The following is an 11689-nucleotide window of genomic DNA, read 5'->3' on the forward strand; positions in this document are numbered from 1 at the left end:
CTGGAATGTGACTTCATTCCAGCTCACCCTGACTGGGCGTGGGGAGAGGTGAGCCCTTGCACAATTAGGGGGAGTGGTTTACAGCCTGTTATTGTTACTCTAACATTGTCAGACTTTTCAAAGAAACAGGATTAATAATTGACCAAGTTGGATGAAACTTTCACTAAAGTACTTTCACACCTAGTGGGGAGAAAAGGAGGCCTAGACACCAAGCATTTCAAGGAATTAGAAAGAAACACACCATCTCCGATGTTAATTTTCATTTCTCTCAAACATTCTCAAATTGGAGGGAAGCACAGCTCTTTGTGAGACGGGAACTATTGGAACTTTTTAGAGGTACTACATTAATTGTATCATTTTTTTCTAGCTACAAATAGCGACACAAATGAATAGTAAATTTATCTTAAAGCCTGATGATTTTTTTACAGCCTATAGAGCGACTTTCATGAATAATCGTAGATTTCCTTCCCTTCCAGGGGCCTGTGTGGAAAGAACATTCCGTAAGACAGAGGTTCCAGCCATGGGTGGTCATTACACAGACCCCGAGTGATTAGGCCTATTAATTGTGTGAAATGTAACCAGGAGAAAAATGCATGCCAGGAAGGAGGTCTAGCGTGGCTGCAATTGAGTGTAATTACGATCCCTCCAGTCTATAGAAAAAATCTCAAAGTCGGCACTTCGAAATTGACTTTTAAGTAACTTTTTAGTAATGTGTAATAGCTTTTTAGTTATTTAACCAGCTAGGAATCTTGGTTCCTTATTTAACCGGATGTGACTCCAAAACTCTTTTTACTCAATGTTTTCTGATACCACTTTTTGAAAGCACACACACACACACACACACACACACACACACACACACAACCCCACCAACCTCGTGGTGTTGTGCAGTTAACATTTAATAGGGATCCACCCAAGCGGGACAGCTCAGGCCCCAGCCCTCGCCCCCAGGGAGACACCGCTGGCCAGGACCTGCTCGGATCCCCTCTGAGCTGACACTTTCTGAGCTGTCATCCGCCTCACATGCCTCGTCACCTCCTCCCCTCACCTTGAGCTTCACACACCCAAAGCCAGCTCCTCTGCTTCCTGCCCGGGGTAAACACAGCTGCTCTGTCTGGGGGTCCTTCCCAAATCTGACGTCTCCAGGCCCACTCCCTCCCTCCCCGCCAGGCCTGCCTTCCCCGCCTGACTAGGCAGAGAGGCCAAGCATCCCCTCCGCTGGCTTTCACCTGCTCTGACGCCCTCCCTGCCCTCCCTGGAAGCTTCTGGCAGAGCCGCCTTTGGCAGGCAATGATTTCCCACCTCCCTCTTTCTTTAGCAACACGCTCACCCTCTTAGACACTCCACCTGATCCTTCATAGCCACACTTTCCCTCCCTACACAGACGGAAAACCCCAAGAAGGCAGGCAACATGGGTTTATTTCTTCCTCTCTCGATATGACGGACAACAAACTAGAGTGGAAAGGATATGGGGTTCAGAATCTTCACTGCTCCTCACCGACCAGCTGCGCTACCTAGAGGAGGTGACCGCACTGCTCGGAGGCTGTTTTCCCACCTGCAGAAGGGGGGCCTTAGTGAGATTAAATGATTAAACATCCAGGATCGAGTCCTCTGAAAGCATTTAGTTGTTTTTTGCCGCTTTTCTTCTCTGTACCCATCAGTGTCTCCATCACTGCCTCTCTGTAAGGGTGGGAATAGTTGGCGCCCGGCTGCATGGTGGCCGTGGACTTCGGTGGGCGTCTGACCTGGGCTAGTCACTCTGAGAGCTCCTCCTGCTCCGTAGGCTGAGGCTCGCCATCTGCACGGCCCGTGTTCCCGGGGCCCTCATTCCACCGACCTTAGTGGTTTTCAAACTCAGAGTTTCTGGTGCCCGCGGGGTGAGGCCATGGGAAGCTGCCCGGGGAATTCTCCCATGTAATTAACAAGGGCATCATGGCCAGCGCCTCACCCCTGACTTGACAAAATCGGCCTGGCTTTGCTTCCAGTTTCCTTTTCGTTCCTTTTTACCTGTTGACCTCGCTACAGCCTCACCCTCCAGGCACTACCCGGGCCGACCTGAGCCTCGGCTGGGTCTGTGCTCTGGGAGATACACAATCAATGGGAAATGTGTGAGAAAGGGGTGCCTATCATTGAATAGGCGCCGTGTTTCGTATTGATTAACGTGTTTTTTTTATTCTTTTTAAAAAAATATTATAATAACCAGGCACTAGGGCCGACCTGAGCCTCGGCTGGGTCTGTGCTCTGGGAGATACACAATCAATGGGAAATGTGTGAGAAAGGGGTGCCTATTATTGAATAGGCGCCGTGTTTCGTATTGATTAACGTGTTTTTTTTATTCTTTTTAAAAAAATATTATAATAAGTATTACAAAGGGTATTACATATGTGTCCATAAACAAGATTGACAAACCTCTAGCCAGGCTCACCAAGAAGCAAAGAGAGAGGACCCAAATAAACCAAATCAGAAATGATAGAGGCGAAATAACAACAGACCCCACAGAAATACAAATGATTGTTAAACAATACTACGGACAACTCTACTCCAACAAACTAGACAACCTGGAGGAAATGGACAAATTCCTAGGAAAATACAACATTCCAAAACTTAATCAGGAAGAATCTAAAAATCTCAATAGGCCAATAACTATGGAAGAAATTGAAGCAGTCATCAAAAAGCTTCCAGCAAACAAAAGCCCAGGACCAGATGGCTTCTCAGGGGAGTTTTACCAAACTTTCAAGGAAGAACTAAAACCTATCCTCCTCAGACTACTACAAAAAATTCAGGAGGAAGGAACACTTCCAAGCTCATTCTATGAAGCCAGCATCACCCTAATACCAAAACCAGGTAAAGACAACACAATGAAAGAGAATTACAGGCCAATATCCCTCATGAACATAGATGCCAAAATCCTCAACAAAATCTTAGCAAATCGGATCCAGCAGTACATCAGAAAGATCATACACCATGACCAAGTAGGATTTATTCCAGGGATGCAAGGATGGTACAATATCCGCAAATCAATAAACGTGATACATCACATAAACAAATTGAAAGAAAAAAACCACATGGTCATATCAATTGATGCAGAAAAAGCATTTGACAAAATCCAACACCCATTTTTGATAAAAACTCTCAGCAAGGTGGGAGTAGAAGGATCATACCTCAACATAATAAAAGCCATATATGACAGGCCCACAGCCAACATCATACTCAATGGACAAAAACTAACACCATTTCCCCTAAGAACAGGAACAAGACAGGGATGCCCACTCTCACCACTCCTGTTCAACATAGTACTGGAAGTATTAGCCATTGCAATTAGGCAAGAAGAAGAAATAAAAGGCATCCAAATTGGAAAAGAGGAAGTAAAACTGTCCTTATTTGCAGACGACATGATATTATACATACAAAACCCTAGAGACTCCATCAAAAAGCTACTAGACTTAATACATGAATTTGGCAATGTAGCAGGATACAAAATTAACCCCAAGAAATCTGAGGCATTTCTATACACCAATAGTGAACTTTCAGAAAGAGAGATTATAAAAACTATCCCATTTACCATCGCACCAAAAAAATTAAGCTACCTAGGAATAAACTTAACTAAAGAGGTAAAAGACCTCTACTCAGAAAACTACAGGACGTTGAAAAAAGAGATAGAGGAAGACATAAAGAGATGGAAGAACATACCATGTTCTTGGATTGGTAGAATCAACATCATTAAAATGTCCATACTACCCAAAGCAATCTATAAATTCAACGCACTTCCCATTAAAATACCAACGGCATACTTCACAGATCTAGAACGAACTCTCCAAAAATTCATCTGGAATAAAAAAAGACCCCGAATAGCTGCAGCAATCCTGAGAAAGAAGAAAGTAGGTGGGATCTCAATACCAGATATCAAGCTGTATTACAAAGCCACTGTTCTCAAAACTGCCTGGTACTGGCACAAGAACAGGCATATAGATCAATGGAATAGAATAGAGAACCCAGAAATCGGCCCGAACCAATATGCTCAATTAATATTTGACAAAGGAGGAAAGAACATTCAATGGAGCCAAGATAGTCTCTTCAATAAGTGGTGTTGGGAAAATTGGACAGATATATGCAAGAAAATGAAACTAGACCACCAACTTACACCATACACAAGAATAAACTCAAAATGGATAAAGGACTTAAATGATTAACGTGTTTTAATGATCAGACTTCACAGCCGTTGTTTTGCAGCCGTTGAAGTAACAGCGGCCACTAAACTGATCAGGATGGATAACATACACTGATACGTGTGTTCCTCTGTCTGTACTCACTCAGTTTCGCTTTTGAATCAGTTGGGATTTGGGTGAAAAGAAGGAAAGGAGTAGAACCAAAAAAAAGTATCTGTTAAGCTGCTGCTCTTGAAGTTCGGAGCACAGATGAGCCACCGGGGCCTTCGCTGGCACCACAGGACCCCCAGTGGACACGAGACACTGGAGTTGGGAGAGCAGTCAGTTTACGTGATAGTTGGCTTTATGGAGGGGAGATGGAGGCTCCAAAGCCATTAAGAAAAGGCAGCCGATAGAAGAGAGAGAATGGAAAATAAGAAATAAATGTAAAAAGGAAGAAAGAAAAGAGAAAGAGAGAGAGAGAGAGAATAGAAAGGCTCTACCACCCACGCACTAGATTCTAGTGACTAGAAGAAATACACAGCGCTGTCCTGGAGGCCTGGAGACTGGCCAATGAGGAGTGCATCCTGCCAGAAATGCAGATGCCCGGGCCCACCCAGGGGAATCGGGTGGGGCCAGAACCCACTCGTCAGGGTGCCTGAATTTAAGGTGGATCCACTCGGAGAAGGACCGATGCCTCTCGTTTTATAAGTACGTAACCCCCCACCCGAAACTAAAGGCTTCATGTAAGTTCATTTGACAACCAATTTCTTCTTTATATTTTTACTCTTGAGCTTATCACCTGGGAGACAGGAAATTATCTTTTATTACCCAAAGGCTGAGCTAGAAGGAACTAATTAAATTAATAAAATTCAATTCAAGCTGAGCCACATCGGTGCGCAATGGGTTCTGCTGCAGGGGCGTGGGGAAGAATAATCTTGTTTGTGTTCTGTATGGACGGAGAAAAAGGCCGCACGCTGACCTGACTAGTTCCGGGGAGGCCTGCATGGCGGTTTTGCAAACTCAAAGGCCTAAAGTAACCACAAAGGATGGTCTGAAATTAAAAATTTAACTAAAAGCAGTTTATAGTAGGTAGTCATTTCCTAGGCCAGTATCTTCCCTGAAAAATGTTGTTCTTTATCTGAATTGAGCCTGTCTCTTGTCTTTTTGCATCTAAGATAACATATCTTTGGAATGTCTCAGAGCAAGACCACAGAACCCTTCATTATTATCTTGTTCCCCCACATATCGTCTCTATGTGCTATAAATGTTAATTGTTAACTATCCTATACCCACCACTGTAAAAGAAATGTGTCCATCATACTTTTTATCCAATCCCAGAGGTTTCCCCACTTTCCTTTCTCCCACCTCCCTAATCTATCACCAATGGATTTATTTTTTTTAATCTTTATTGTTGAGATGATTACAGATGCCCCTCTTTTTCTCCTCATTGCCCCCCTCCACTGGTTCCGGCCCTATCCCAGATCTTCGCCACCCTATTGTCTGTGTCCATAGGTAGTGCTTATATGCATATAAGATCTTTGTTTAATTCCCTCTGAGAATCATCAGTCTGTTTCATTTCCATGCATCTGATTCTATTTTATTCACCAGTTTATTCTGTTCATTAGATTTCTTATTCGTTTATTTTGAGTTTTAGATTCAATTGTTGATAGGTATGTGTTTGTTGCCATTTTGTTGTTCATATTTTTTATCTTTTTCTTTTTCTTCTTTTTCCTCTTCTTAAAGAATACCCTTCAACTTTTCATATAATACTGGTTTAGTGGTGATGAACGACTTTAGCTTTTTCTTGTCTGTGAAGCTCTTTATCTGACCTTCAATTCTAAATGATAGCTTTGCTGGGTAGATTAATTTTGGTTGTAGGACCTTGCTATTCATCACTTTGAATATTTCTTGCCTCTCCCTTCTGGCCTGCATAGTTTCTGTTGAGGAATCAGCTGAGAGTCGTATGGGCATTCCCTTGTAGATAACTAACTGCTTTTCTCTTACTGCTTTTTAAGATTTGCTCTTTGTCTTTATCCCTTGGCATTTTAATTATGATGTGTCTTGGTGTGGTCCTCTTTGGGTTCCTCTTGTTTGGGGTTCTCTGTGCTTCCTGGACTTGTAAGTCTATTTCTTTCACCAGGTAGGGGAAGTTTTCTGTCATTATTTCTTCAAATAGTTTTTCAGTATCTTGCTCTCACTCTTCTTTGGGCACCCCTATAATTCGGATGTTGGTACGCTTGAAGTTGTCCCAGAGGCTCCTTACACTATCTTCATATTTTTGGATTCTTTTTTCTTTTTGCTTTTATGGTTGGGTGTTTTTTGTTTCCTCATATTTTAAATCATTTGATTCTTGGACTCCTCTACTCTACTGTTGAATTCCTGTGTATTATTCTTTATTTCAGTTGGTGTATGCTTAATTTGTGACTGGTCCTTTTCCATTTTTTGGAGGTTTCTAGAAGATTCTTGAGTAACTTTATAACTGTGGTTTTGAACTCTATATCTATTAGTTTGCTTTCTTCTATCGCTTTCATTTGTGACCTGTTTCTTTGTCTCTGCATTTTGGCTGCTTCCCTGTGTTTGTTTCTATGTGTTGGGTAGAGCTGCTATGTCTCCTTGAGTTGGTAGAGTAGCCTTGTGTAGTAGGTGTCCTATAGGGCCCAGTGGCTCAGCTTCCCCAGTCACTTGAGCTGGGAGCTCTAGGTGCACCCCTTTGTGGGCTGTGTGCACAGTCTTGTTGTAGTTGAGACTTGGTTGCTATTAGTGTCACTGAGAGGAATTGCCCTCCAGGCCAATTGGCTCTGAAGACCAGCTACACCTATAGTGGGAGAGCTGCTGTGTAGGAGACACCGCTATGGAGCAGGACTTGCTTCAGTGGGGCTTTGGTGCTCACTGAGTCTGCCACTTGAGTGTGTCACTTATGGATGTGTAGAGTTGTAATCTGGTATGGTCTGACACTGACCACTGGGTACACTGGCTCTTGGGTCTCCAGGGAAGTTCAAAGTCAGCCACTGCCTGGGGCCACCCAGCAGGACCCACAGAGAGATCTGCAGATTCCTCCTCTTTGTAATGGGTTTAGAAATGCCCAGACAAGGCCCAGCTATGAAGCAAGGCAGGCTGGTGCTGGTGCCAGGTCTTGGGCCTTTTATTGATAGGTTTGGGGGCTCCCTGATCCAGCTGTAGTTTGTTTGAGAGATTTCAGCCTGAGCAAGGACAGGCTTTTCATATGCTAAAGCTGCTGCAGGCAGCTTGGGTGGGGTTGTAAATTGGATGAAGTGGGGTTTTAGGGAATCACCAGAGTGAAGCAAACAGAAATGGCTGCCAGTCAGCCCTGCAACTGAGGAGGTCCCAGAATAGAAACAATGATCCCTGCGAGCACCTCCATCTGGGAGGAAGCTGCCCACAAGTTCCTGCCCAGATGCCAGACAATCCAGTTCCTCCTCGTATGTGTCTGGTTTCCCCAGAGCCTCGCCCTGGTGCTGGAGCTCAGAGAAAGCAAGACCTTGTAAGTTCGGTTCATGGTGCCAGCCTTTTAAGAGGAACAGCTGGGTCTCCAGCAGCCTCTGTGTGTCTGAGCCCCAATCTGCACTGGTTTTTACAGCCCATAGTTCTTACTGCCATAGGGACTTCTCTTCCCAGTTCTGGAGCCCTGGGCAGGGGGTCTGGTGTGGGGCTGGGGCCCCTTTCTCCTCCAGGCAGCCTCTGCAGAGATGACCTCCCTCCCGATTAAAAAAGCAATCCACATGGGTCCCACGCCCCCACACCTCCTACCAGTCTCAGTGTGCTTTCTTCTTTACTTCTATAGTTGTAGGGCTTCCATTCAGCCTGCTTTCCAGTGGTTCTGGATGACCGTTGTTCTGTATTTTAGATGGCTGTTCTGTAATTTTGGTGTGGTTGTGGGAGGCGGTGAATACAGGCATTTACCTATGCTGCCATCTTCAAATCTTCTCACCAATGGATTTCATGTAATACACTTATGTCTTCTGCTTAATTTATAAGAACAAGGTAAAAATTCACCATTTTCTGGAGCATTATCTCAATACATTGAGATTTTTGCTTCCCGGTGATTAGCGATAGTTTGGCTCAAATAAACTCACAAAAATTCTTTACAGGTTTGAATGGTTTTTTATGTTAACAACAAGATTCAGACATTCAGCAAGCAAGAGCAGCAGTGTGACACATTTGTAATGCAACTACCTTCACACTCCTGGAAACAAAGCCAGAGATGGCAATGCCATAGGAAAGGCGGGTCCAAGTGATGGTATGGACGGATGGTATGGTATGGTATGGATCTTTACCGAGCCTATTGTCTTTTGCATCTAAGATAACACCTGTGAAATGTCTGGGTAACTTGCAACTTCCCTTTTTGCAACTACCTTCACACTCCTGGAAACAAAGCCAGAGATGGCAATGCCATAGGAAAGGCGGGCCCAAGTGATGGTTTCATTCATTCATGCCTTCGTTCAACAAGTTTTTATTCAATACCTATTACGTCAGATACTGTTAGACAAGAGATACTAAAGTGAATAAAGTTCCTATTGCTAATTATTGCTACAATGGTAATCACATAACAATATATAAAAATACCAGGTTAATATGTCCTCCTTAAATTTATACAATGTGATATGTCAAACATATTTCATTTAAAAAAATAAAGTTCCTGTCCTCATGGGATTTACATTCCATAATAAGTCAGCAATTCCCCCAATCCTTATTGAATACATTCTGTGTGTTGGACACTGAGCCAGACGTCGGGTAAGGAGGATTAGGTGAGATGCCCTCTCCAGACGTGGTGATGCCCATTATTCAGAAAATGCTCATTCCTCGAGCATTCATCTAGGTCAGCGGTTCTCAACCTGTGGGTTGCAACCCCTTTGGGGGTCGAACGACCCTTTCACAGGGGTCGCCTAAGACCATCGGAAAACATATATAATTACATATTGTTTTTGTGATTAATCACTATGCTTTAATTATGTTCAATTTGTAACAATGAAAATACATCCTGCATATCAGATATTTACATTATGATTCATAACAGTAGCAACATTACAGTTATGAAGTAGCCACGAAAATAATTTTATGGTTGGGGGGTCACCACAACATGAGGAACTGTATTAAAGGGTCGTGGCATTAGGAAGGTTGAGAACCACTAGTCTAGGTGCTTCAGGCACCAAGCTCACAGGGCTGGTCCTGACACGTGGAGTGAGACTGCAGAGAGGAGTTCAACAGCAACTCCAGTACAATGTGGAGAGTTGGAGAGCTCAGGAGCAGGGGCGGGCGAGAGATGAGCCTGGGAAAACGCTGGGGCTGGACTGTGGGCACATTGAACGCCATAGTCAGGGGCTTGGACTTCACGGCTGTGCAGCCTCTGAAGGTCTTTGAGTGGCCTGATCAGACGTGTATTTTAGAAGGTTACCTGGAGACAGGCAGGCCCATTAGGAAGCTATTATAATGTGTCCCCCCCCTCCCAAAATGTATACATACTGTATCAGCTGATAGCTCAATTTTGAAAATGAAATGTATTTTAATAAACACTGCCTTTATAATTATTCAAAGTGTGTGTCTACATTTTTGGGGACACCCTATAACCTAGGAAACTGATCATGAAAGCCAGAGCTAGAATGGTGACAGTGAAAATGAAATGAGAAGTCAAATTCCAGAGTTCCAGACTCAGAAACGGCAAGATAGAAGAGGAAGGATGTGGGGGGAGAGAGGAGGAACTGAAACGCTAAGACTGAGTTTGGAGACTGAGTTTGCAGGAGGAGTGCTGGGTTTGAGGCCGCCTGCTCCCTTTGGCTCGCTGTGGAAGAAAGATGCAGTTGGAGTATCTATGAGCAGCTGAAATAAAGGTCAGGAGTTCAGAAGCAAAGATGAAGCTGGATGCGGAGATTAATTATGGGGAAAACACAAGACCGAGAGGTGGCCGGGGTGAAAGAGAGTGATGAGAGAGATCAGAGGGGTCCATCGCGCAAGCAGCGGCACAAACAGAACAGAATGAAGTCATGGGGCCCTCAGTTTCCAGAAAAATACACGAGGTCGGAGGTGAGAGACCAAGCATGAAGAATGCTCCTGTCAATAATTTCATCTCTCTCGTGACCTGAAAGTCACCCACATGCTGGTGACCCTATTCCGTATCTCCCATGCAGACCCCTCCTCCAAAGTCCATCCCCTTCGCCCACCCATCCAAACAAAACGTCACCTCTGGGCTGACATGTGTTTGTCCCACCAGACCCCGGGGGCTTGCCCCCTAGGAGCTCCAACACCCAGAGCTTTCACAGACAGGATCATAAAGACATAGCACACAGGAGGGCCCTCTCTTCCCTGCCCCCAACCCAGGCGTCAGGAGGTCAGGAACACTTCTGGGGGGAGTGGCAGCTTAGCTGAGACAGGAAGGAGGGATGCAGGGTAGGAACAGGGGGAGGGAGGAGCGCTCTGAAGTCTGGAGGGAGGGAGGCGGTATTCTCTGTGGACTGGAAGCAAGAGCGGGGCCAGGTGAGTGTGGACACGGACGGCGGCCAGGCGGGGCTGGAAGGTGTGTGAGTTACTCACAGGGTCATAATTACCCAGGACAGCGACACTCACAGGGCACTTACAGTGTGCCCTGACCAGGTCTTCAGTGTTTGATTTGCATGAACAAATCGTTACACTCCTAGGAGGTGGGCACCACTCGACTCCATTTATCGAACACTAAGTGGCTCCATGGAGAGTTTTGAGCAGGAAATCCGTCTGAGCAGATGTCCCCCCTTGAAACATGGAGTCATCATTGTGGCCCCACCCCAAGCCGGCCTCTCCTACATTCTCCATCTCAGCTCTGGCCCCCCAACCCTCCCAGGCCCTAGGCTGGAAACTGGGGGCCCCCCTTCACTGCCCCCCTGCACCACCCAGAACCCTTGCCCCTTCTTTCTACTCCTCACTCTCAGCTCTCGGGTTCAGGGTCTCCTGTCACTCATGCAGACTCTGCCACAGCCTCCTCCCCTCTGGCTCCGACCTCCTCAACGCGTGTCCCCTCCTTTCAGCCCTCCTCTCTCTAAAATGCAAACGTGACCACAGGTCTGCCTCACACACACGCGCTTCCTGCAGCCCAGGAGTGTGGTGGCGGCCGGGGCACCTCACGTCCAGGACAAGGACACGCTGTGCAGGTGGCAGGTTAACAGCTGGAGTGTGACAGCACTTACTGCGCGCTGGGCTTTGCTCCCTTTACGTGAATTAACTCAGCTCTCACAGTCATCATCCCTGGCACCCTTGGGGAAACCGAGGCACGGGAAGGGTTAGTAACTTTCAAAGATCACAGAGTTCCTGGGACTGGGGTGGGCACCATGACTCCAGGGTGTGTGCCCCTAACCTCCACTCTAAGCTGGTGAGGAGCAGGGAGTAAAGCAGGCCCAAGAGGTTTGGGAGGAAATGAAATAAAACCCAATCCAGCTTTGAGATGACCCTGCTGTGACAGCTGCTGGCCCCCCTCATCCCCGCCACACACACCTGAAGAATCTAGCTCCTCAGGGGGCCCGCCCACCTTTTCCAGCTCTCCCTCCAGCTCCCCAGGG

This window comes from Myotis brandtii, unplaced genomic scaffold (assembly GCF_000412655.1).
Source record: "Myotis brandtii unplaced genomic scaffold, ASM41265v1 scaffold55, whole genome shotgun sequence".
In the NCBI taxonomy this organism is placed as follows: Eukaryota; Metazoa; Chordata; class Mammalia; order Chiroptera; family Vespertilionidae; genus Myotis; species Myotis brandtii.